The sequence below is a fragment of the Mirounga leonina genome, unplaced genomic scaffold (genome assembly GCF_011800145.1).
Source record: "Mirounga leonina isolate KUSES-001 unplaced genomic scaffold, KU_Mleo_1.0 Mir_151, whole genome shotgun sequence".
Classification (NCBI taxonomy): Eukaryota; Metazoa; Chordata; class Mammalia; order Carnivora; family Phocidae; genus Mirounga; species Mirounga leonina.
In genome coordinates, this window is record NW_023270377.1 from 52,385,581 (window position 1) to 52,401,271 (window position 15,691).

General features: G+C 38.7%; 1 protein-coding gene across 7 annotated transcripts in view; it reads left to right on the plus strand.

The window, feature by feature from the left end:
• The window catches only part of ZNF385B (zinc finger protein 385B), a 393,630-nt gene that overhangs the window by 288,543 nt on the left and 89,396 nt on the right, over positions 1–15,691 (plus strand). The window contains exon 1 of one of the 7 annotated variants that reach the window (XM_035007623.1): positions 2,712–2,984. The exons of 5 other annotated variants lie outside the window; for them this stretch is intronic. The gene's annotated coding sequence lies outside the window, so the exon portion shown is untranslated. Of the gene's footprint in view, positions 1–2,711; positions 2,985–15,691 lie in introns of those variants that run through there. One more of the 7 variants, XM_035007621.1, reaches the window with a different exon arrangement.

The window sequence follows — 15,691 nt, forward strand, 5'->3', positions numbered from 1 at the left end:
TAGGTTTATTAAGATGGAGAAATCAGAAGCCAGATTTATGAAGCAAAGGGATAGTAAAAAAAAAAAAGTAAAAAAGGAAGTATAGGCTATGCTAAAAGGAATTAAAGTTAAAGGAATGGGGAGGATATGTGCTATGGTGAGTGCTGTGAATTGTGCAAGACTGTTGAATCACAGATCTGTACCTCTGAAACAAATAATACATTATATGTTAAAAAAAAAAAAAAGAAGAAGAAGAAGATAGCAGGAGGGGAAGAATGAAGGGGGGAAATCGGAGGGGGAGATGAACCATAAGAGACGATGGACTCTGAAAAGCAGACTGAGGGTTCTAGAGGGGAGGGGTGTGGGAGGATGGGTTGGCCTGGTGATGCATATTGGGGAGGGCACATTCTGCATAGAGCACTGGGTGTTATACGCAAATAATGAATCATGGAACACTACATCAAAAACTAATGATGTAATGTATGGTGATTAACATAACATAATAATAATAATTAAAAAAATAAATAAAGTTAAAGGAAAAGACAGAGTAGTTGGTAGACTAAGAAGCTGACAAAAATCAGGGAAGTTTTCTTTGCTTTCCTTAAGAATGAAATGACTGAAGAAAGATGGTAACTTACTGAGTAAGATCTTGGAATTCGTGGGGCTGCATTAACACAAGGGCACACGTGACATGTTGGCTGGGTAAGGGATGCCTGGTGCCTCCTTCAGATTCTTTCAGTCTCTTGCCACACCCTTTTTTTAATTTTACTCTTTTTTTGCCACCCCTTTAGATCACCACTTGAATGCCACCTCTCTGCTAGGCCTTTAGCTCTCCCACAGTTTCCCCCATAGAAGCTTAAATGTTCCTTATCACATTCTCCTACTGCTCTTGGTACATACATGCACCATGAACCAGTGGTTGTCAACCATCAGCATGTTTCCAATCACTTGGAGGGCTGGTTAAAACACAGATTTCTGGGTCCCACTCCCAGAGTTTATAATTCTGCAGGTCTGGGATGGAGCCTGGGAATTTGCTTTGCTAACAAGTTCTCAGGTGATGCTGATGCTTTTGGTCTAGGGACCACACTTTGTACACTACCGAACTAAACAAAGGACCTATGGCAGGTACAAATAAAAGGTTTGGGAGTTTGAGAATGGACTAGTATGCCAGGCCTGGGAATGTCCTGGAAAATACTCCAGGAATCAGACGTGACTTAAAGACAGGCAAAAAAGAATGGAATAATTTGCCTGGCTCCACTGAAAGAAAAGTACCTCAAAGAAAGTAACAGTATAATCCCTACTGAACACAGAGTTTTCTTAGGAGGTGTCTAGATTTTTAAATGTAGGTGTAGATTTTTTTAAATAATAAAAGTGAAAACCACAGCACTGACTATCAGTTTATTTTATTTTTTTAAGGGGGAGGGGAAGAGGGAGAGAGAGAATCTTAAGCAGGCTTCACACCCAGTGTGGAGCCCTATGTGGGGCTTGATCTCACAACCCTGAGACCATGACCTGAGCAAAAATCAAGAGTCTGATGCTTAACCAACTGAGCCACCCAGGTGCCCAGTACAAGTTTATTTTAATCATGAACTAAATATTATGTGAGCAAGAAGTGCACAATTGCTATTTGGGGGGAACTAAGTATAGAGCTAGCATGCTATGTTCCATTTAGAATGCTATTTTGTTATTATTCGTAACAACTGAGATCATGGGGCTTAGATATATGCACTAATTCTAAGAGCTGGTATTGTAATTACCATTTTGACTGCTGCATTTAATTATTCCCTTAGGCTTACCTGTCCCTGATAGTTACCATGCAAATCTGACATAAGCAGATATATCGCATCTCTGGATTTGGGTGGGTGTAATTCGTTCTGTATGTCACTAAAGTGTTGGCTCTGGTTGGCAAATGTTGCCAAGTTGCACAAACAAAGGTGCAAAATCCTTCCTGACATTTAAAACATCCGTCACTTCAAGTTTCTTCCATTCGGTCAAATGCCCACTAAGCTAACTCATCAATATCAATGACTATCAGCCTAGCATACGCAAAAGAACCATTCAGTCATAGCCATACTGTGTCACATGGATATATCAGAAACCTTATTATGATCACATGATCAGATGTCACTGGACGAAGAGTGAGATTAGACATCTGAGTACATACTGTATCATTTCAGTTCCAAGCCTACACAACTGCTAATTTCACTACGATAATTCACCCATGTAACTGAAATTAGGTTTTGGGCATTGAAAAGCATAAACAGCCCTGTTAATGTTATCATCAAATAGTTACCTGCTTTAGTCTTTTTAAATTATATGCTATGAATCTTTACTTAAAACCTAAAAATGCACAGGAAAGGAAGGAAATTCTTCAGGCCTAAAGGCATGCAAATAAATTATTCTGGACTAAGAGAATATAGACAAAGTTCCTATTTTGAGAACACATTTCTTTTGGAAATAAACAATTTTAAAATAAAAATTAAAAAATAATAATAAAAACATAAAATAAAGATTTAGTTGCCCACCTAGAAAAGAAAAAAAAATCCCTTTAAGAGATACCAAAAATTCCAAATTGTTATAACAAGTAAGTATTTTGAGCGAATTGCATTGCTTTGTTGGGAAGGAGAGGTGGGTGGCAGATGATTTGATTTCATTTTTACCATGGCCTAGTAAGTAGTTTCTGAGTTGCTTCAGCTACTCAGCAAAATTACATGAAAGAAAGTAATTGTCAGTCTTTTAGGATATATTTGGTTCAGTGTCGTCAGAAGGTAGTCTGCCCTCTCCCTGGAATCAAGTTGCAAACACTATCCTCAATAGTAATTAGAGCTAAGCGGCAATTACAGGACGTATGATTTGTTCAGACGCAGTGCCTGTCGACTGTTTCCTAGCACCACATTTCACAGAAGCACCAGGTTGAAATGATGGAATTATTTCTCTCTCAATGTAATACTTCGCACAGTGCTCAAATGCAGAAGTGAACGTGGACTGTAATCTTAAAAACGAAGGTAAGCTTTGCTGGCTGATCAGCATTTACACCTCAGGGAACTTTTTCATGAAGGATGTGACAAAAATGTAAAACAGTTAAAATCAATTTCAGAGAAAAGTAGCAGAATTAGAACAAATAGAATTTGCTAATTTCACAACTCCCCCTGGTTTTCTAATTTGTTTTTATTTAAATTGTAATATTGCTTCACTTTGTTAAATATAATAAAGATGTGACTGATTGCCCACATTTTCTTTATCTTTTTCCTTTTGAAGTTTGTCTCAGAATAACTAGTAGGTAAAAATGAAATTCATGTTTAATCCAAATATTTAGACCCTCTCTCACTTTTCTCTTCAGGAAGTATATTTAAGATGATGACTGTACCTATTCAAGAATTCACATTCAAACTGACAGAACAGTGGCTGGTAGCCTGTCACAAAATTAGGTGACATGGGTGATTTGCACTCTTGCCACATGATTTTTATGATAAGCGTGTTTCAAGTTGTTAATGTTTCATCAAGTTCAAGTCAAAATTCAGTGGCTTCAATGTTTATTTAGACTCTTGGGCATAGAAATCTCTCTGGAAACTAGGTAAGTTTAGCTCCTCAAGTGGGAGTATTGTCTGTTATGAGGATAGATGTAGTTTGTATGTATACAATAGATGATTATGAAATTCTCATTTCTGTTTTAATGTTATCACTTTAGTTTTCCCCACCTAAAATTCTGTGGGGGTTTTTTTTTCAGTTTTGCCATTTTTTAAACATGAATAAATATTACTGTTAGGAAAGAACTTAAGAAGTCTTGGCACCAGGTAGATGTTTTTATCTCCTAGTCCCCAGTAGGATTTCAGGTGGTTTGGAAAATACTAAAAGAGCATCGACTTCTTTTATTCTACCTCATTGGTGAAGTAGAGATGTAAACACTGAGGATTCTTGCAAAAAATGAGTAGATTAAAGCCAATGAGCCTTAATTTTTCCAAGGTGCTAGACACTCTATGATGTGGGACTTCTTTGCAGACACCGGTGCTCGGTGTAGTTATCACAATTAGGCTCGATTTTGGAAGAAAATTTTTTTCTAGCCCTGGGCCCATTACTGGCTTCATTCTGTATATTTGCTTCGTCATGGAATAATTTCTCCCTGAGAACCAATTTCCTCATCAGAAAAATGTGGGGTGATCGATCATAAGCCATGTAACAGGTTAGAAGCCTACTTAATATGTGTTAAAGCACATTGTGCTCCACAACAGAAAGCTATATGGTATTTGTATAACCCAGGACACTGATGACGAATTTCTATAAAAATATACCACTGAGGGGCGCCTGGGTGGCTCAGCTAAGCATCTGCCTTTGGCTCAGGTCATGATCCCAGGGTCCTGGGATCCAGTCCCGCATCGGGCTCCCTGCTCAGGGGGGAGCCTGCTTCTCCCTCTTCCCCTACCGCTCCCCCTGCTTGAGCTCTCTCTCTCTGTCAAATAAAAAAATAAAATCTTTAAAAACTATATATATACACCACTGAATTCTTTGGTGAATTTAAATTCTTAACTTGCTCTACTCTGTCATGAGGATGGCAGATATTATCATGTGAATGTATATAAAAACAATCTTCAGTGGTTGCAACTGACATGACTACTTGAGACATAACCAGAGACGTGACCTTCATCTAATTGTTTTATCTTGTCACAAGGAAAAACTTTTCTTGATATTAGTAAAATCTTGCTATTCTGTCTTTTGATTTATGGAAGCAACTATTGAAAAGAAAATGAATGCTGCGAAAGAAGGCAAATGACAAAGTTTGAGTGCTTTCCAGTTCCCGGGCAGTACTATAGTGAAAGACAGAGATAGAGACAAAGAGACAAGAATGACAGACAGGTCCATATGCAGAGGTAGAAAGAGACAGAAACAGAGACCTGAGAGAGACAAGAGGAATGAGAGAGGCAGAAAAGATAAACAGGTGAGAGGGAGGGAGACTAGGGAGACCACGAGAGATAAGAGAGACACAGAGAAAGAAGGTGTTAGAGAAAAAAAGACACGTTAAGTCAATCAACATTTGGGAATAGAGATTGTGCAATTTTGGAACTTTGGGTTCTTTTTTGCATTTTCTTTAACTGGCAACATGCTTTGTCAAATTGAATACATTGAGCCCAGGTCTGTTGCTTTTCCATTTGTGTCCTTCAAAGCAAAGGGAGCTTAAAAAGGCTGTTTGAAGTTCAGAAGAGACCAAGAGTCAAAACAAATATTCTTTTAAAAAAAGAATTTCCATTCCTTTCTTGCCTTATAAAGCAAAGCAGTGACAAGGAAAATGATGAGTGCTATGATTAAATTCTCTACTTTCCATGTGGCACCTTATTAAAAAATCATTATGTCTTTGACTTTTGTTGGTGTTCACTGGGGAAGTGAGACAGAGGCATTTGAGAAGCCAAAAAAAAATTCTGTAGAAGAAAAACTGGTACAAAGTCAGGATAATGGTACAAAAATAAACATGATACACAGGGACAGAGGCGATCATTTATGATGAATCACTTCCAGTGCAGAAAATCCTTGGGCATTCACTGGAGGGCCTTATCTCATGCTGTTTTGCATATCACTAGTGCCTCAGAAGCTGCCTGAATGACTGAAGCAAGTGACCTCAATTTCTAGGATGTGAAGACAATGGCAGAGTTCCAAAAAGCCGGGTCAGGGGTCGCCATTCCGTTCAAAGACCCTTTGGAGTGCAAGCATCCCCTAGGTCACGGGACCCCGTGTTTCTCAGGATAAGGGCGATATCACATTGTCTCCCAGTTGTCCAGCTCCTTTGAGGAAATCAGATGTCCTGCTTAACTAAGTTGTTCCTGCTTATATAGTTTTTGCTCTGCTCTACTTCATTCTATACAGGTTTTGACAATACAATTAAAGACAAAAGGGAGGGGCGCCTGGGTGACTCAGTCGGTTAAGCAGCTGCCTTCGGCTCAGGTCATGATCCCAGGGTCCTGGGATCGAGTCCCACATCGGGCTCCCCGCTCTGCGGGGAGCCTGCTTCTCCCTCTCCATCTGCCTTCTTCTTTGCCTACTTGTGCTCTCTCTCTCTCTCTCTGTCAAATAAATAAATAAAATCTTAAAAAAAAAAAAAAGACAAAAGGGAAAAAAATCATTTTAGGAGTGAGATGTTAGGAAATTCCAAATAAGGAATTGGTGTTGATTCTAGTCCCCTCTGTAAAAGTCAGCCAAACTTAACCGGTTGCTCTTCCTTCCCTCCTCAAATCCCCCTCACCTTTTTGCCCCAAGTGAACCTTGCTATCTCCCCATTACTTACAATCTCTGCTCCCCCCATTCCTGGCATGTCCAGATTAGTCACCCCATACTAGGTTTCCACAGGGATGAAATGGCAGCTTTCATGGTCCGTGGCTGCCAAGTGGGAGCCATCTCTGCAGTTTCTGGATGAAAGTGGCTTCTTGGCTTATGGAGGACCAAGAGTGGCCTCGTCTAGGATGGCCACCAGGATTATAAACCACTAGAATTTGTCTTGAATTCTCTATAGTGCAATGTAATATGGAAGTTATGGAATATGTATGCAAAAAGGAAAAAAAAGTTTATAACACAGTTGTTGCTGTCCTATTTATTCCCAAATTGTGCTTTCTAGGAGCCTATTACTTTTTTTTTTTTTTTTGAACATGGGCAACAGCTTTTAAATAGCTTTGAAATGTTTAGTTAATATTTAAGCTAAGGAAACCTCTTTTCTCTACCAAGGTGGGAGTAGAGAGCACTGGCAGAGCAAATATTAACTCTGTTTCTTTAAATTGAGCAAGCTTCTGGAGGAAAAAATATCTTTTTAAAGGACCATTAAGTAAACCACTACTCCTCCCCCTCCCCCCCATTTGGTTCTTAAATGCAAATAGCAAAGTCACTGGATGCAAGAACTGAAATTCTCTGAACTAGGGGCTAAAACATTTTGTATCCTGGAGCTAGAATTTATAGCAGCAGCTGGATGTGTTGACCTCCTGAGCTGCTGTATGCAGCCCGTTCAGCCTGGCCCTTTTGTGAGCTGCAGAAGAGAGGCCTAAAGACAGACCCAGAGGCCTCCATGGTCTTGCTGCTTTGATCTGCTCCAATGGAAGGTCAGTTGCCTAGCTTGGAAAAAAATGTGTCTTTTCAGATAGCGTTTTTGTTGCAGTTACTGATAGTACTTCAATACAAACAGTATGGTTGAAAGCATAGTTTTAATGGGGTTTGTTCTCCTTTTTTATACCATTGAGAATATTAAAAAAATTCTTTAAAATGAGGTGTTGCGATCAATCTTCCTCTGTTCTTTAAAATAGAAAGAGATGTTGGCTCTTGGTTGCGCTGGCTTTTCTCTTTGATTTAAACTTCTTTCTTTCATTATTCATATTAATAAAACATTAGGATTAAAATCTCACTGAAAAATGAATACTCCTAAATTTCAGGCAAAGCATAAAAAGAAAACAGACCAAATACAAATCTATTTAAATTTTTAAAGAAGATTAAGACTTCAATATATGACTCCTGTACATCTTCGATTGTATAGACTTAAATATTCAAAACAATGTCTCTGGGCAATGGCAACTCTGAATGTGATTCTACCATCAGTCAGGTTTCATGGTGGATTAAATTCTCTTAATCATTCATCTCATGCAAAACGAAGGGTAGATTCTTAAATTATGTTTACTCTAAAATTTTATGAAATATAATTCCTCTAGAAATATTCAACAGTTTGAGATACATAGTGGTTGCTTTTCCCAGCAAAGTCTGCCTTATTTGGAAGGTTTCTACAATAAACCATGATTCCATGCAGCCATTAGGTCCTTCACATGCTGGGAAGGGAGAGCAAAAAGTTCCTCTGAAACAGAAAGAGGCTTCAGACTTCATGAAAGCATCTTGATGCCATAGACAGGAGTCATTGGGCAAATGTAGTGCAGGACCATTTCCCTATATCTTTTTGCCAGAAAGTTTCGTCAGGCTACTGTGACCTCCCAATCCATTCTTGACCTCAGACAATTTTAGTAAAGCCCTATCTGGAGATAATTTTGGCTTCTCTAAAGACTTAGTAATTTAGGAACTAAGCACATGACATTCCCTTTTGATAAGTCAGGTGTATTAAAAACTATTTCAAAAAATGACAAAGCACTTGTCAGAATCCTGTTTTCCCTTCTTTAGTTTCCTTTCTTGCATGGTCATGCTTAATAAAATCGGGTTACAAGTGGAGAAAACAGTAACAAAGCAAAAATGTAAATTCAGCTTTAAAGAAGACAATTGGTCCTCAAGACTTTTTTTTTTTTAAGATTTTATTTATTTATTTGACAGAGAGAGAGACACGGCAAGAGAGGGAACACAAGCAGGGCGAGTGGGAGAGGGAGAAGCAGGCTTCCTGCGGAGAAAGGAGCCCGATGCGGGGCTCGATCTCAGGACCCCGGGATCATGACCCGAGCCAAAGGCAGACGCTTAACGACTGAGCCACCCAGGTGCCCCCTCAAGACATTTTTTGAGAACCACTTATCTTCTTTACTTAAATTCTGAAATTCTCAGATTTTTCAATTCTGCTTCCAAAAGGATGACCACTAATGAAGTATGCCACATGTTTAATCAAACTGTATTTTGTACTAGAGAGTAAAGAAAAAAAAAAAGCTTACCCTTTTTTTCCAACATTTAAATATAGGAAAGTCAGTGCATGAGCACAATATTCAGGTATAAATGAATCACCACTTGGCTTTAAGTATTCTATTGCCACGCATTCAAAAAGCCATCCATTGCGTCTTAGTAAAAGATTCATCGTTTTGTGTAAAAGCTGGCATATTACTACTAAACCCAAAGGACACTGTAGCTTAAAATCTATCATGATGTGGCTTCACTGCTGTTTTTTGAGGCAGAACTTCATTATTGCCCATAAACTTCAGTGTGGTACTCAGAAGGACTTATTTTTAAATGCAACATTCTGCCAGGATGCTGCTGTTGGAGCTCTTTGGAGGGAACCCTGAGGTGCCCCAAGGGAGATTCAGGAGCAGAACTGCCAATCGTGAAGATTTTATAGACTCAGAGTTCTAGATACACATTTTTCTCTTTGGCATCAGTAGATTCCGTGTCAGTCTCTTCTGTCCACTTATGAAATTCAGCAAGGAAGCATCAGCATTAAAGGGAACTTTTATTTTCTCCCAAATCATTTTGAGCAAAATCAAGCTGGCAGTGGGAAAAACATCATATTCATCCTAAAAGTAGACAAACTTGACAGTGTTTGAAGATGTTCTTCTTATTGGAGAATTTTTCCTGTATTTGCTGAAATAGTTTACTAAAATTATTATCATTGAACAATTTTAAAAGTTTCTGTTGGAGAAAACATACAGAAACGTGCACATAAATGTACAGTGGATGAATGTACACAAACATACCCGTGTAACTGGCACCAAGATCAAGTAGAAAAATTTCCAGCACCCTACAAGCCCCTCTCATGCTCCTTTTCAGTCACTCCCCACACCCTTCCTACAAGGATAGCCCTTTCCTAACAGTATAGATTCATTTTGCATGATTTTGTACTTTGTGTACATTGGTATCACACAGCATGTTGATATGCTCCCTTATTTTAGTTTTTTTCCTCAACATCACACTTGCAAGGTCTATTTGTTGTTGCATGTAATTATAAATCATTTGTTTTCATTGCTATATTCCATTATATGAATGTTTTATTGCATGAAGAACCAAAATTATTTATTTCTACCATTGATGGGTTAATTAGCTAATTTCCAGTTTGCAGTTCTTATAAAGAGTATTGCTATGAGCATTCTAGTACATATCCTTTCTATTGGGTAAATACCTAGAGGTGGGATTGCTGAGTCATAGGGTATGTGTATGTTCAGTTTTAGTAGATATGCTAAATAGTTTTTCAAAGTAGTTGTAACAACTGATAGTGATTCGAAGGGGCACATGAACCCCAATGTTTATAGCAGCAATGTCCATAATTGCCAAAATATGGAAAGAGTCCAGATGTCCATCAACAGATGAATGCATGAAGAAGATGTGGTATATATATATATATAAATGGATGTAGATATAGATACACACACACAAACACACACACACACAATAGAATATTACTCAGCCATCAAAAAGAATGAAATCTTGCCATTTGCAAGACATGGATGGAACTAGAGGGTATTATGCTAAGCGAAGTAAGGCAGTCAGAGAAAGATGAATACCATATGATTTCACTCATATGTGGAATTTAAGAAACAAAACAGATGAACGTAGGGGAAGGGAAGGGAAGGAAAAATAAAATAAGAGGAAAACAGAGGGAGGCAAACCATAAGAGACTCTTAACTATAGGGAACAAACTGAGGGTTGCTGGAGGGGAGGTGGGCAGGGGGATGGGGTAACTGGGTGATGGGCATTAAGGAGAGCACTTGAAGTAATGAGCACTAGCTGTTGTATGCAACTGATGAATCACTGAATTCTACTTCTGAAACTAATAATACAATATATGTTAATTAAATTGTATTTAAGTAAAATTTTTTTTAAAAATGCACACAAAGTATTGTAACAATTGACACCAGAGGGGTGGTGGGTGAGGGGATGGGTTAAATAGGTGATGGGGATTAAGGAGTACACTTGTTGTGATGAGCACCAGGTGATGTATGGATGATGATGAATCACTGTATTATAAACCTGAAATTAGTATTATGCTGTATGCTAACTAATTGGAATTTAAATAAAAACTAAAAAAAAAAAAAACCTGAAAAAAAAAGAGTTCTAGCTGCTCCATATCCTCATTAACAATCTCAATCTTTCTTCACTGTAGCCATTCTTATGGGTATGTAGTGATATCTCATTGCAGTTTTAATTTGCATATCCCTAATGACTAATGAAGCTAAGCACTTTTTCCTGTTTACTGGCCATTTTAGTATATATTTTTGTGAAGTGGCTAATCTTCTACCCATTTTTTTCTATCATGTTTTCCTTTTTCTTATTGATCTTTAGGAGCTCTGTATTCTAGATTAAAGTTCTTTGTCAAAATATATATTTTATTATAATCTCCCACTCTGGATTGCCTTTTCATTCCCTTGATATGTCATATTCCCAAAGCTTTATTCTTTACGGAGTATATTGTCAATTTTTTTATGATTAACATCTTTTTTTAAAGATTTATTTATTTAAGGTGAGAGAGAGAGAGAGAGAAGGAGAATGGGGGGAGGGGCAGAGGAAGAAAAAAAGTCTCCAGCAGACTCCCTGCTGAACGCATTGCCGGTTGCTGGGCTCCATCTCACAACCCCGATATCGTGACCTGAGCCAAAATCAAGACTGAGACGCTTAACCGACTGCACTACCCAGGCATCCCTATGATTAATATCTTTTGTTTCCTATTTTAAAAATCTTTTCTGGGCACTTGGGTGGCTCAGTCAGTTGAGCATCTGACTGTTGATTTCATGATCTCGTGGGTCGTGGGTTTGAGCCCCAGCTGGGGCTCCGTGCTCATCAGGGAGTCAGCTTGGGATTCTGTCCCACTGCTCCACCCCACCCCACCCCATCCCCCACCCCCTGCTCGTGCACCCTGGCAAGCTCTCTCTCTCTAGAATGAGTGAGTCTTTAAAAAAAAGAAAAAAATCTTTGCTTACTCCAAGGTCTTTTAGATGTTCTACTTTTCTCTTTCTTGTTTTACCTTCTCAACCATGTATGCTTAAGAATATCTTGAATCCTTAAAGTTTTGAATTTTAATACATTCAGTTTTCTCCATGCTTTTTGCTTATGTATTTCCCTCCACCATTCTCCCATATCCGCCTCTCAAAATATCAACCATTCCTCCAGGCTTATCTTAAGAGATAATCATCTATGAAAACATTTATGAACCCAACTGCTAACCAGATGCAGTTTCTTTCTTGAAACTCTTTAGCATTTTGTTGATAATTTATGATCCCTTCATATCCTGCCTTTTACAAGTATTAATGAACTTAAGTATTTATGCCCTCCTGGGGCATAGTGTAAGAGGAGTAGGAATGGTTCCTAACTACAGTAACCAAAGCTTATTGAACACTTGCTATCTGTCAGGCTCAGGTTTAAGCATTTTGCATAGAAAAATCTCAATTAGTACTCCTACCAGTCCTATGCTGTAGCTACTCTTATTTTCCCCAATTTATAAAAAAGAAAATAGAGGTATAAAGAAATAAAAATCACTTGTCCCAAGTATTACAGATTTTCTTTATCCTTTGGTGCCCGCCGTTCTAGGTCATGCCACTTCCAAGAATGAAAAGGTAGACAGAGTGGCAGCAAAGCAAGGTGTATTGAGTGATAGCAAAGTGCTGGTACAAAGCTCCCAAAAAGGGAGGGCACCTGAGAGAGTTGCACCCAGATTTTCTAAGTCTAGGGGTTTTTATGGGCTCCTTGGCAGGCTGCTTTAATCTGATTAGCCCTCCATGAGCCTGTCATCCAATCCAGTTTTTGTCATCTATCCATCCTGGGGGAAAGGATGGAGGGCTCCTTCCAGGGTGGTGTAAAATCCTCTTAAGGATGGTTTCCTCTTAAGGGGGGGGGGGGGCGCTTGTCCCTGCCTGCCTTTCTTCCAGCTATCCTTCATCACAGGTTTGCACAACAAGAAAGTGGTAGACATGAAAGTCATCGGCTTTCTCCTGAATTGGTAGAGTTCATGTGTGTAGAACAGCATTGCCTGAAGGACATGCCAAGCATTATAATTGTTCCAGAAGCTCTATGAAAAAAAAAAAGAAAGAAATGGAAAGTAGAAATTATATCTGCCTAGACATTCACAGTGCCTGTTAGTATATTATAAGCTCCAAGATGTCTTGCAAAAAAGAACCACTTTAAACTTTGTTGAAGCCAGCATTTTCTAAATGTGTTTGAGGACGGAATCTTTTTCACTTAACAACTTTACATATAACCTACTTTATGGAAAGATGGCTGGGCTTTAGAGCCAGATAAGCAAGAGCTTAGACCCAGGCCCTACCACATACTAGGTGATCTCAGTCTCTTTAAGCCTCACCTTTCTCATCTGTAAAACGGGGATAATAACGCAAACCTCATAGAATTGTATTATAATTTTTTTAAAGATTTTATTTATTTGACAGAGAGAGACACAGCAAGAGAGGGAACACAAGCAGGGGGAGTGGGAGAGGGAGAAGCAGGCTCCCAGCGGAGTAGGGAGCCCGATGCGGGGCTCGAACCCAGGACCCTGGGGTCATGACCTGAGCGGAAGGCAGACGCTTAACGACTGAGCCACCCAGGCACCCCAAATTGTGTTATAATTTAATAAAATAAGGGACACAAGTCACTTAGCAATACCTCACATAGAGTAAAATCTCATTAAATGGTAGTAGTTGTTACTATTTTATCTTCTCTTAAAAAGTAAAATAAATTTTGTCTGATTCAATTTATGAGTATGTATGGGTATACATGTACAAATATGTATATATTCTTATCTGTGTGTATACTTCTGTACACGCATGTGTAATGTGCTTAAGGTAGGGCCGGGCACATAGTATGCACTATAAAAATGTTATCTCTGTTACTGTTATTACGTGGCCTTTTCAGAAACAAAACCCTTTATCAGTCACATCTCCTATTCACATAGCCACCTCCTTGTGACACACTTGATCTCTTGATAAATTTGTTTTCCTCAGGTGTTAGACTAATGAAAGAATAGAAATGATGAGAGAGGAGGAGAGGAGCCGCTGGGTGGTGATTGTGGCGGTTAAGAGGGAAAGTTACTCAGGGTAAGAGGCAACAAAGCTGGGAAAGCAGTAAAAAGAAAACTGAGTTTGGTAGGACTTCTGAAGTGTCACTCATTCTGAAGTGTCAATTTCTTTAAAGACATCTCTGGGAGTTCTATAATTGGCATTGCCTCCACCTGATAGACTTTTATATGTTAAGCTTTTTATTTCAGTGCTCACTAGGGCAGACATACATAATAATGGCATAAGAAAAAAACTATTTCTGTGGGATATAGAATAGATTTGATTTCATTCTGTAAATGCTTCTCCGTACAGTTTTTCTGTGACTTCGGCATTTCCTCCTTCTAACACTGGGGTGTTTCGTCTGCTCATGTTTTGGTACATAGAGAAGAGCCACTAGGAACCCTCAGAGCTATCACCTAAATCTTCAAGATTATATTTCTAAAGGTCAAAGACTAAGGCAATAATTTCACGTGTCACCTAACCCTCAAATGGGGTTTTATTGTGATGGATTACAACATAATCTGTTGACATAATAAAGCACCTATTACGTTACAGAGGCAGTTGGCCGAATAATAGTTTTATGATCATAGTGGTGAGTTGTCGTTCTCATTATTAGTTTCATAGTTATAGATGAATACAACTTGGATTTTACAATGAAAATGAAATTTGGGGGAGAGGGTTAATAGCATTCTTATGGGAAAGTATATGAACATGTGCAGTGTCCGTGTGAGAGCGGTGACTGTTGGATCTTTGGAGAAGGCATGCATGCTTGTGTGCATTTCATTTTAGGTCAGGGAGTTTGGTCTATATATACAGCAAGTGATATAAAAATCTTTATTGGGGCACCGGGGTGGCTCAGTCAGGTGAGCATCCAACTCGTGATTTTGGCTCAGGTTATGATCTCAGGGTCCTGGGATCGAGCCCCCGGGTCCAGCTCCACACTCAGCAGAAAGTCTGCTTGAGATTCTCTCTCTCCCTCTCTCTCTAGCCCCCCACCCCTGCTCTGTCTCTCTAAATAAATAAATAAAATCTTAAAAAAATAAAAATCTTTATTATCAAATAAGGTGGAGCCCTGTTATGACTTGATTCATTATGATATATATGTAAGATTGTATCCTTTGCTTTGAAATAGAACTACATATAGGAGGTGTCTTACATAATATTGCCAAATAGTTCATACAAAAGACAAAGGCTGGACTTGTCCCATGAGCATAGCAATGTAAAAGATACATGATATCATGCTTTATGCTCATTATATTGTCAACCCTTTCTGTTTTCCCAGGAAATGTTAAAGATACTAAGCATTTTCTTGCAGGGTATAATGTATTCTGGACAAATTTCTGCTTGTATTTCCCACCAACTTTTGGGCATCCCAAGGTGAGGAGAAATGCTTCCCAGCAGGGGGAGCAGCAACAAAATCTGGAATGACGTGACAGAGGGATTAAAGCCTGACCTAATTTGTGCAAAAAAGTCCTTTATCCCTATTCATTTCCCATTTGCAAAAACTTCCTTTGAAGCAATGGGTCTGGGAGAAGTGACATGAAAAAGCAGGTTTGAAAAGTGAAAACAGCAAGGTTGAGGTGAGGGGAATTGATGAAAGCAGTTTATTTATTCAGGAGATCTACCAGTACTTTAAAACAATCTGTGTTTAACATGGCAAATTGTCTGTCATTAAAATGCTAATGAATGGTAAACAGCTGCTAAGTTTTTATGCTAATGAATGGTGGCAGCTAAATAGTTCTCAAGCCTTGTCTTTATTAGCATAGATATTTGGTTGGGTAAAGGGGATCATTGTGCATTCTGACCTTTGTTGATGGAGCAATCTGTTTGTCAAGTTCCATGTTGCATTATGTTTGATTTGAGTTTGTGAGTATAAAATGACTCTTGCCAAGCCCTCCGATACCTTGTACTACATGGGCTTATAGAAAGAATTTTGCTTTTGATGTGGGGAGACCCGTGATGGCAAAATCATTTGTCCATTAGGCAGCTTTAAGTAGAATAATTCTGTATACTTTTTGGACTTTCGACCTTTGACAATTATAATAATTGTGAGTTGTAAAAGGCCATCGGTC